At 38.9% G+C, this 12,131-nt stretch overlaps 1 pseudogene; it reads right to left on the reverse strand.

Moving 5' to 3' along the window:
* Window positions 1-6,355: 6,355 nt before the first annotated feature.
* On the reverse strand, window positions 6,356-6,473 carry LOC126093040 (5S ribosomal RNA; annotated as a pseudogene).
* Between the last annotated feature and the right edge of the window lie 5,658 nt (window positions 6,474-12,131).

Below are 12,131 nucleotides of genomic sequence, written 5' to 3' on the forward strand. Positions count from 1 at the left end.
GCTCTCCCTGAAACTCTGTACAACTTCTGGTTCTTTCAGTTTATCGAGGTCACATCTCCTTAAATTCCCAACTTTTTGCAGTTTCTTCAGTTTTAATCTACAGTTAATAACCAATAGATTGTGGTCAGAGTCCACATCTGCCCCTGGAAATGTTGTACAATTTAAAAGCTAGTTCCTAAATCTGTGTCTTGCCATTATATAACCTACCTTCTAGTATCTCCAGGATTCTTCCATGTATACAACCTTATTTCATAATTCTTGAACCAAGTGTTAGCTATGATTAAGTTATGCTCTGTGAAAAATTCTACCAGACGGCTTCCTGTTTCATTTCTCTCCCCCAATCCATATTCACCCACTATGTTTCCTTCTCTCCCTTTTCCTACTCTCGAATTCCAGTCACCCATGACTAATAAATTTTCGTCTCCCTTCACTACCTGAATAATTTCTTTTATCTCATCATACATTTCTTCAATTTCTTCATCACCTGTAGAGCTAGTTGGCATATAAACTTGTACTACTCTAGTAGGCGTGGGCTTCGTGTCTATCTTGGCCACAATAATGCATTCACTATGCTGTTTGTAGTAGCTTACCCGCACTCCTGTTTTTTTATTCAGCAATAAACCTACTCCTGCATTACCCCTATTTGATTTTGTGTTTATAACCCTGTATTCACCTGACCAAAAGTCTTGTTCCTCCTGCCACCGAACTTCACTAATTCCCACTATATCTATCTTTAACCTATCCATTTCCGTTTTCAAATTTTCTAATCTACCTGCCCGGTTAAGGGATCTGACATTGCACACTCCGATCCGTAGAACGCCAGTTTTCTTTTTCCTGATAACGATGTCCTCCTGAGTAGTCCCCGCCCGGAGATCCGGATGGGGGACTATTTTACCTCCGGAATATTTTACCCAAGAGGACGCCATCATCATTTAACCATACAGTAAAGCTGCATGTCCTCGGGAAAAATTACGGCCATAGTTTCCCCTTGCTTTCAGCCATTCGCAGTACCAGCACAGCAAGGCCATTATAGTTAATGTTGCAAGGCCAGGTCAGTCAATCATCCAGACTTTTGCCCCTGCAACTACTGAAAAGACTGCTGCACCTCCCAGTTAGCAACAGTATTCTAAGGAAAAATGAAGAATTGATCACTACACAACTTGCAGGAGACACTAGTACGCAAAAATCGAAACGAAATCTAAGAAATAGCTGATCAGGGACCATTTACTAAAATCGTAGAGTCATATAGTTTCACTCTGACTGATTCAAACATACCTGCATACTACACCATTGCATACCAACGAGAAATTCTGCTCCTGCGGCCAGATTTGACTATTGCAACATGTATAACACTTACAGGGAGTACGTATGGCGAAATTAGTCAAAAAGTGACATTTTCGGGTGATTATCTCTTAATAATATTTGATCTCTCCAGAATAATTTGATGCATTATTTGTCGAAAAATTCCAATTTGAAGTGTAGTTTTTATCATTTCAAAGTTAATATTGTGTGTGTAAAATTATCTGGTCGTTCTGCACTGACTTGTCTAAGCTTCTCTATCTCTTGAACTATTCAATCTACAAGGCTGTGGTTGCCAGCTATTTATTCCTTGAAATCACGTTAATGTTCGTGTTAAGAAGTTGGATGCACTGTGTAAGCAGATATGGCATTAAAGCACATGTATTTTGTTTATTTACTTTGTGGTTGTAGTGTTTCATAAGTTTGGAACTGAAAAAATAGTGGTTTAGTGTGTCATTATACGCTCTTATACCTGTTTTCAACATGATGAAAAGAAAGGGTTGTTTTAACAAGCGACGTTTCCATGGAAATCAGCATATCACGAAATCTGAATCCAGTGTCGATCCTGAAATAGATTTTTCACAGACCCGTGATAAGGACTCGCCTACTAGTGCTTTGAAGAGGAAACTTGGAGACCATGAGGATTTATTTATTGGCAAAGGTCAAAATTGTTTAGGTTATGTTCTTTTAGATTTGAGTGTTTATGACAAGTTTTGCTGAATGATGTCTCATGTAAGGCTTGTGGTGGGCAAATTAGCATCTCTGAGGACTCATCTGCAAGGACTGGACTGGCTAACAAACGTGATATTCAGTGCGAAGTTTGCAGGCTCTCGAAATCATTTTGGATTTCTGCAAAGTGCAAGAGTGACTTGTTTGAGAGCAATGTTAGATTCCTGTATAGAATGAGGTGCATTGGGAAAGGATTGACTGCAGCTGAAGTATTGTGTGCAACGCTGAACTTTCCAAACCCACCAACCAGATCAAGTAAGTACACAGAAGTAATTGGTGAATGTGTCAAATCTGTTGCTGTTGCTTCTATGAAAGCTGCTGTTAAAGAAGCAGTAGAATTAAATAACACAACAGACTTATCTGTGGCAGTTGACGGCACATGGCAGATGAGAGGTCATACATCAAAATATGCAGTTGCAACCGTCACTAGTGTTGGCACAAGTAAAGTTTTAGACATTGAAGTGCTAACTAACTAAATACTGTCATCAGTGTAAATCAGTTGATGAAACAAGTGAAAGCCATAAAACAAATTGTGCTAAGATTTATAAGGGGACTAGTGGGGTTATGGAGGCTGCTGCAGTTGTTTCTATGTTCAGACGTTGAGAACAGGAGACAGGTGTGTGTTACTGATTACTTGGGGGATGGTGATTCAAAAGCTTATAAATCAGTAGTGGAAAGCCAACCTTATGGTAATAAGCAGATTGTTAAGATTGAATGTGTGGGCCACGTTCAAAAACGGATGGGAACGCGTCTCCGAAAATTGAAACAGACAATAGGAAAAGAGAAGTTATCAGATGGAAAGACTCTAAATGGTAAAGGATGACTTACAGACAAAAACATTGATGAACTCTAACATTATTATGGAATGGCAATAAGCGACAATACACATGACCTACAAGTGATGAAACGAGCAGTGTGGGCTACATTCTTCCAAAAATCTTCCACTGATGGTACACCTATACATGGTCTTTGTCCACCTGGTGCTGATTCATGGTGCAAGTACCGCAAAGCTCAGGCAGCGGGTAGCGAGGAACCATTTAGGCACAAAAATAGCATACCATCTGCACTGATGGAAGCTATTACACCAATATATAGAGAATTAGCTCATCCTGATCTTTCCAAATGTCTCCATGGTCGAACACAAAACCCGAATGAGTCTTTCAATAATGTAATTTGGACCTGCATACCAAAAGATGTCTTTGTAGGAAGGAAAACTCTATGCTTGGGTGTTTGTGATGCTGTGATAACGTTTAATGATAGTATAAAGGAAAGAATTGGGGTAACAGAGGAAATTGGTATCACTCTACCACACCGCAAGCCTTTCAGCGAATGGATTGACTTAGGATCATGAAAGCCCAGCGTGCAGCAGAGGAAATGACTAAAGAAGCAAGAGGCAGGAAAAGAAGGAAGCTTCTAGGTTTGCAGGATAGACGAGAACAGGATCCAGATAATACTGATTATGTGCCTGGCTGTTTCTAGAAACTGGCATACCTCCATGTGTAAGTTAATATCAAACAAATTGTTTGAACTTGATTTGCCGTAAATGACATTTTTAATATTATTTGACCCATTATCTCAGGAATTGTTACAGATACATATATCTAACTTTACACTATGTTACCACATGGTATACTGCAGCTACTGAACCTCCCAAAACATCCCACCTCTAACGGTTTTTTACTTACGGAAGAAAAAGCGGACTTTTAAAAGAATATGTTGAACAACATTTTTAAAAAATCATAACTAATTATTTCTCTGTACATTTTGATTCTGGTTCAGTAATCAGAAAATGAGTGATACTATACACCCCAAAAATTTCAGATCTGTATCTGCCACAGGTTCTGAGATAATGGTTCATCAATACTGCAAATTTAGCACTGTGAGTATTGGACATATGTACTATCCTTCAGAAATTCAGTTATCTAGTTTACAGTGGCAGATGGTTTTCAGTCGTGTTAGTTGACATAAATCTTCTATTTCTGAAGCTTTCTGGAAAATGTATACTTGATGATGTTACTTAGTATCCACCGAAATATTAGATGCATAGCTTACCGTTGCAGCCTGAAACAGCTGCAAGCATACAGACGTCCCAATGGAGAGGCTTTGTCCCAGTAACATCCCACTTAAACACTTTTCCAGCAGCTGAACGTTCCTGAAAACAAGTGAAGAAAAACGGTTTACTTTACTGGCAAGTAGTATAGCAACGCGCAATGCAGCACACATTTCGGAGGTATATACGAGGTGTGTGAGAAACGTAGAGACCACACTGCGAGCGATCTGACAGTGCTGTGTTGATCTAATTGTGAAGAGCGGTGTGTTCATCCCTTCCAGACGCTCAGTCTGAGTTTCAGCTCCGAAAAGACATGATACGATTTTTGAGAACGTCATAAATGAAGCTGTGTTATTCTTGCATTTTATAAAAACGAAACCGCGGAATTTAGAGCAACGCTATGCCATTAGGTTTTATGCTAAACATAGGGAATCCACGCAAGTGACCTTTGAAGAACTGGAAGAGCACACGTTTTTCGTTGCCACAGATGATTTTTGGAAGGCCAAGAACACTTAACATGAACCTCGCTCAGGGAGAGCTTGAATCTCAAAAGCCGACGAAAACGTCGACCTTTTGTGTGCTCTTACGAGAAAAGACCGCCTTTCAACAGTAAGAGTGATGAATGACTTGCTAAAGTTAAACAGTTTCACCGTTCATCAAAACATTGACCGGAGTCTGGCACATGCGGAAAGCTTCTGCCAAAAAAGGATGCTGCATCATGATAATGTCCTACGTCACGCCCCCACTTCTATTGCGGAATTTTTGACCAGTGACATTTTCTTCTCTCGAAATTGTAAAATGTCCTTAGAGAAGGTCATTTTTGGGCTCTGGAGAACACTCAGAGAATGTGATCGACATGTTAAAGCTTCTGTCAGTTGAAGCTTTTCAGCACTGCTACCAAGAGTGGCAATAACGACACTATCGCTTTATAGCTATCAAAGGGAACTACTTTGAGGGAGACAATGCTGTTTTTTGAAAGAAAATAAACTTTTATGCATAATAATCAGTCTCATTAAGTCTCTCACACACATCATATACACCACGTATGTATACATACAGCACCCACGATGTTACAAGTCATCCCCCGATTAATAGAATGCCATCATGCCCATTCCTTCTTCTAAACCACTAGCACAATTCATGTCATAACGTTTCTTCGACGCCTAAACTGTCTGTCACATGTTCATGGAGGATGTAACATGTAGTATTTCTACATTCCTGTTGGTCATCAAAACAGTGTAGACGGCAACATTACATAAAGGGTGTAAGTGATACGACTTTAGTCTGGATTATTTATCAAAAATACATAGGCCCACACATTATTAAGTCAATGTTACTTCCTCATATTAAATGTCTGTCAAAAATATGTAAAGGATGTAGCTTATAATATTTCCACACCAAAATCTACGCAAACAGTTTGTAAATTTGTTTATGCAAGGTGTCACTTTGTTATTTTCCACATCTAAAATGAATGTCAAAAATACATAGAGAATGTAACATACAGTGTATCCGACACTGTATTACTTTTCGAAATTATGTAAGCACACGCACACACAAGTATTTATATCATTATCACGCCCACTTTTAAAACGTCTGTCAGAAATATGTTATGTGCTACATCCTCCATGACTATGTGACAAACATTTTAGGCGTCGAAATAACGTTATGACGTGGAGTGTGCCAGTGGGTTAGAAGAGGGAATGGACATGATCACATTGTAGAAAGATACTGACGACACTGGTGTGACTTACAGTGACTTAACATCTGGTAATATCCCACTTATATAGAGTGACTTGCACAGCTAGATGTGTGTGTTCCATCAAAACCGGTCCATACAACTTCATTAAAGCTGTACTGTATATCATCAGGGAAGGGGGGAGAAGGTTGTTACGTATGCCTCGTGACGACAGTGTGGAGGAGGTCGAGCGGTCAGCACTTGAGAGTGGGCATCCAGGGATGCCGTTAAATTACAGAACAGGAAATTAAGTACAATAAAGAGGGTATATTTCATTGTACGGCATACAAGGGGAGCGCGTAGGGTCGGAAGTCACCAGGTTTAGGCCAGTACATAAAAAGCACTCCGTCTTCAGGCCACAAGTGGCCCATCGGGACCATCCGACCGCCGTGTCATCCTCAGCAGAGGATGCGGATAGGAGGGGCGTGTGGTCAGCACATCGCTCTCCCGATCGTTATGATGGTTTTCTGTGACCAGAGCCGCTACTATTCGGTCGAGTAGCTCCTCAATTGTCATCACGAGGCTGAGTGCACCCCGAAAAATGGCAACAGCACATGGCGGCCCAGAAGGTCACCCATCCAAGAGCCGGCCACGCCCGACAGCGCTTAACTTCGGTGATCTGTCGGGAACCGGTGTATCCACTGCGGCACGGCCGTTGCCCTTAGGCCAGTATATGAGGTTGAACAATTTATTGAAATGGGCAACGGAAGGGGAAGGGGCTCATGTTAACTTATGTTGGTGGCTGGTCGTGAAAATCAGAGCCAGCGGCTCTGCCTTCCGAAAAGACGTCTGTTCTGCTCGAGGTCTGGATTACAAGATAGAGGGGCAACTGTGTTCCGCACCGCAGAACACTCCAGCGTCCATACACGTGACCTGTATCCCTCGCTCGCTATTGGCTAAAGCCAATGGCGTGAATTCCCAAGCACTTTCAGCAGAGGTCTCACAGCGTCTGTTGTCAGCATCTTTACCTGGACAGAACTGCCTCGGTTATGAAAGACAGGCGACTTGTGTCACGTAGGGACAGCGTAAACTTGTAAATATTTGACTAGGCTTTTGAAATAAATTTTTTAAACGAATTCTCTAAAATATTCCTTGACTAGCTGCCACCATGAACAAAGCTCTGCATGCGTTGGTGCCACCTTAGTTTTGCATCTATAAGTTTATTTATTGCATAACTATCATACAATAAAACGTTATGAGGTGTTCTTGCAAATTTGTATACACTGTTTCATTAAAAACATTTCATTGCCTTAGGAAAATTAGTATTTTGATTCAGTTGTACTAAACGCTTTCGTATTTCCTATGAAAATGACAGCGACTAGCATTAATTTGTCACATAAATAGATCCATTAACTGGCGAATAAACTGCATAAACTGAAACAGACAGAGATAACTTCGTTAACTTTCTGGCAGGCATGCCTTAAGTTGTCACGTGAACAGGCACTGGTTGTAATGGCATTTGTAAGCAAAAGCAATCCTGTATGGAACAAAAAATTAAGTATTTTGATTAAAAAATTAAGTAAAAGCAACGAACAAGTGTAATTAACCTTTTATTTTACTTACTCTGCGTAATGGTTCCCAGAACGAACGTTGCAACTGTCACACAAGCAGGTGCACACTGTATTCCTTTGAACATTCAACACCTCATTGCTTTAAAGTCATAAAACTAAGTGAATAAGCTAAACAAACAAACTGAAGCTATTTAGCATTGCTGAGTGGTCGTCAACGATGGTATACATTGCCATGTTAGCACAATAGCCCAAGGTTTAGGCACTGAAAAGCATAAAAACCACATCTGTTATACTTTTTACAACAGAACGCCTGCTGGAGGGTTAAATTAATAATTTACGATAACAATATGTTAGTGTAATTCATTACAATAGTTACAGGATTGTTATGTTAGTATAATTCATTACAATAGTTACAGGACTGCCTTTTATTCTTTTACTGGAATAGGCACGGTATTGTCCATTTCATGTTAACTTGTCGGCACTCAATATCCAAATGAAAATGAGTCAGCATCTATTCTAAGCTTGTGTGGCTTAACCAGAAGCCACTTGGTGATTATATAAGAGGGGGCTGCGCTAGATGTGTAAGTATAAATTATTTAGCGTGGTCTCAGATGGCATATGGCGTAATTTCATTCAATTTTCTTTGATGCTTACCTGTGACCAAATATAAAATGGAGCAATTTGCTCCAACTTTGATCTGTGCTTATCTGTAACTGAATATGCATTGAGACAGTTTGTTACATGTCTGATGTGCTTATCTGTAACCAAAACATATATTTGGGGTAAGGGGAGACACAATGATCAGATTGAGGGCAGTTACAATGTCAGCTGACCACTACAACTCAAAGAGTAACAATTTTTTCTAATCAAAGATTTTCTAACCTACCACAGAAACAAATTTCAGACAAATTGTTTTTGAATATGGAGAAGAATATCACTGAATGTGGTGCAAGTTATTACAGTTTCATTAAGGATACTTGTTACTAAAATAAATGCCATGTGACTAGGGCCTCCTGTCGGGTAGACCGTTCACTGGGTTCAAGTCTCTCAATCTGACGCCACTTCGGCGATTTGCGCGTGGATGGGGATGAAATGATGAAGATTAGGACAACACAACACCCAGTCCCTGAGCGGAGAAAATCTCCAACCCAGCCGGGAATCGAACCCGGGCCCTTAGGACTGACGTTCTGTCGCGCTGACCACTCAGCTAGAAGGGGCGGACTACTTGTTACTTAAAATGTGATATAAATACTGAAGTTTGTTGCTGAGAAGTGCACCTTAACCTGTAAGCTTGATGAATGGTACCAGTAAGAGAACCACATGTGTTTTGAGAAATAATGGAGACAATTTTTGTTTTCTTTAAAGTGTGGCACGATAATCGATTTCCCTCATTATAAAATGGAGCTTAATCAATAACGTATGCCTGTAGGTCCGATATATGAGCCATATATGTTTCATAATGTCATAGAACAGCTAAGGTACTACAGCAGTGTCATTTGGATTTTGTACTTTAATATAGGCAGTTTTATTTTGGGGGTGTATACATGTCATAACTCATTCATCTAACAGATATTATTATCTACTACGAAAATATGCAGTTTAACTGACATTACACATTAAAGATGATGAAATTGCGTAGTTTTTAGTCTGATTAGCTGTGGCAAATGTCATAAAATGTACCATCTGGGTATAAGTTTTCGGTTATTTTGTATCTGGAGATAGAGTCAATCAACTATGATAGACAGCTTTCAAGTCATAGCTCCGATCAACAAATGTCCAAGCATTGGCTTTTGTACACCAACAGATTATAATCAGATACGGAAGTACAGTAAGTTACACTAATATTGTCACATCATTATGTACTTCTAACAGACATTTTAGATGTGAAAATGTGACACTTTATGTAACCATTGTGTGTTGCTGACATATTTGTGATAAATAAGAGGTACATACTGTATATCACACGAGTAATGTCAACACCTTTACATACTTTTGATATACATTTTATATATCGAAACAAGATTGTGAGACTTGAGATAACCATCCCAATTTTTGGCGGACGTTTTGTATGTGGAAATACCATTGATATAAACACAACAAATGACTGGTTGTATGTGTGCTTACATACATTTAAAAAATAATGCAGAGGTAAAAATACGATAAGTTACTCCTTTAATGTAGCTTTGACAGGAATATTAGACATGTAAATACCAGGTCGCTATTATTAAACTGTCGGTGTTGTGAGTGCTGTAGTTCACGCTGCATACATTGCGGCTCACTGAAACATCGATGGTATTTTCAGTAATGTGTGTGGTTGTGGAGTATGTTGAAAAAAAATGAGAGTATCACTTTCTGCCAGTAGGTGAAATTGTGGTGCTGTAAGTAGTCAGAATGTGAAATGTTTCCTGTTCTGTAGTCGGTATGCCGTCTGTCACTTGGCGACACATGTTGATTGCTTTTGTGAAGTGAATATTATCATAAAATTTCATGGAGGTTGATAAGTTTTCCATACAAAATTCAATGGATTTCGAGAACACAGTGCTGGTTGTTTTATCAGAATGGTGGCAACAGTAGTGTTGTACTGTAGGAACATCATTGCCAGGGACAGCTGCGATGTACCCAGTGTCAGTGAACAGAGTAAGAATAAGGTGAATAAATTTGAATAAACAGTTGAGTTAAATTAGCGTTTAATATGAAAATGGTTAAGAAATTTGATATCACACAAGCATTCAAGATGAATTATAAGATTTCAGTGAAAAATGCGATTGGAAGAAAATCTTGCTTGTATGGAAAGGAAAAACCTATAAGGCGAGAACACAACGAGAAGGCGCTAAATTGAATACATTATTCAACAGACTGGCAAATAGAGATGCTAGTCTCCCTACATATTTATACCTTAAAGAAAGGCGACACTGCTAGCATCGAAACTGGTTAACTCATGGAGCTGACAGAGAAAATCAGATCACTGAGAGTTCTACAATCCAACAGCCAATGTCTTTTCAACATTTATTGTTGTAAGGTGCAGCATTTGATCCAATAGATGAACACTACTAGTATCTACAGAAACAGAGCTATAGTCGACCACAATTATCTCAAATCGGAATGTCTTGCAATAGTTACATTATCTCTGTGTATGTGTGTGTGTGTGGGGAGGGAGGCATGGAACAGTGAGCCATTCATTAATTTCCAGGGGCCATAGGTGGAAGGTAGTCGGGTAATGTTTCGACCTGAATCAAATCGCAGCAGCGAAGGAACCATTTCCATGGCAACATCTTCGCTACCTATTTACTGATTTGTCTGTTTCACGCATTATAACTGATATATCTTGTTAATAGCGAAACAAATCTAGTAACATAAAAGAATGTCATTTCAATTAATCTTATAATTATGTTCGTGTTTGAGGTTAGTGTCATTGTCTGGTAGATTCTTCAGATAAGTGACTACTTGCCCAAAGGCTTTAATGGCTTAATACAGCACTCCTTTATGTGTGACGCTTGACTGAATGACGCACAATGTAAGTTCAGTTTCTTGACATTTTTATCTAAAATTCAGGATTTATCCATAATGCATTAAGTTGCAGAGATTAGATCTTTTTGAAGACCTGGCATATATGACTTGCTTTTCCGATTCTTATACATGTAAATAACTGGTAATCTGTAATTTGTTTCTTTACTCTCCTGTGTTATCTCTAATGGTGTGGTCACAGCTTCGCTGTAAATACTTGCTTGAGTGTAAGTTTAGTGACAGATCATTAGTGAGGAACTACACAATTATGAAGAAAATTTTATTTACATCCAGACGTTTTGAAGATGCATTGAACTGTATTTAATGCTTCCATTGATAAGAAATAGAACTCCTTCATACTGCTGGATATGCGTTCACACATCTTTTACAGATACATATGCCAAGAAAGAGAGACGTCCCATCCCTCTCTCTGCGGTTCATCTGCAGTGTTTACCTAATATTCTGTAAAGATTCTTTCGTTTCATAGACTCCTTGGATTCGTTCGAGTGATAATATGCGCTTTTTGTTTTATGAAGTGAAAACTAATAACTAACAAGATACAAAAATATTTGAAATTTTAGAGGAGAGTACTGAGAAGTTCACAATCAAATTCTTGTGTCAAGTCGAAGAAAAATACTAACAGACTGTATTAGACTGTATTTTGTAATTCATACTTAATGCACGGTCATCTGTGAATTAACTAATATTGTTATTTTTTTGTAGGTGTGTTACTGTTCACATGTACATAACATTTCCTATCACCTTTGAGTAGTGGCAGGGGTGATACTACTAGTTGTTAGTATTTGCCTTTCTGTATTACATGTAAAGGTATCTGACAGTGATGTATATCAGCCTGTCTGGGAACAAATCTTTAGACAGTGATATACTGCATTTTCACATCAACGCATTGTGTATATTTACTGAACAGAATTTTAGTGAAGCGCTTGAGATGTTATTAACATCACAAGAGTTTTGCGTTTGAGAGTTAACCACATTCTTAGTTTTTTGCCACAAAATGGAGTAATTGTCCTAGAGATATGTTACTTAAACATTGACATCTTCTGCACAATACAGTTTCTGAAAGGCTGGCACGAAACTTCTGTTTGTGTTATCGTTAAAAATTCTGACTTCCATAGCACTGCTTCATTGCAATCAGCGAGTTGTTAAAGGTGGATACTGGCGACCTGTAGTAAGAGATACCTTTCACAGCTTTCTTAAATCACTGATTGAGTATTCACCTACAGACATACTATGTTGTTAGATATGTTTCCCTATGAAATCCTGGACTGAAAATCAATAGCAG

The sequence above is a fragment of the Schistocerca cancellata genome, chromosome 7 (genome assembly GCF_023864275.1).
Source record: "Schistocerca cancellata isolate TAMUIC-IGC-003103 chromosome 7, iqSchCanc2.1, whole genome shotgun sequence".
NCBI classification, from domain to species: domain Eukaryota; kingdom Metazoa; phylum Arthropoda; class Insecta; order Orthoptera; family Acrididae; genus Schistocerca; species Schistocerca cancellata.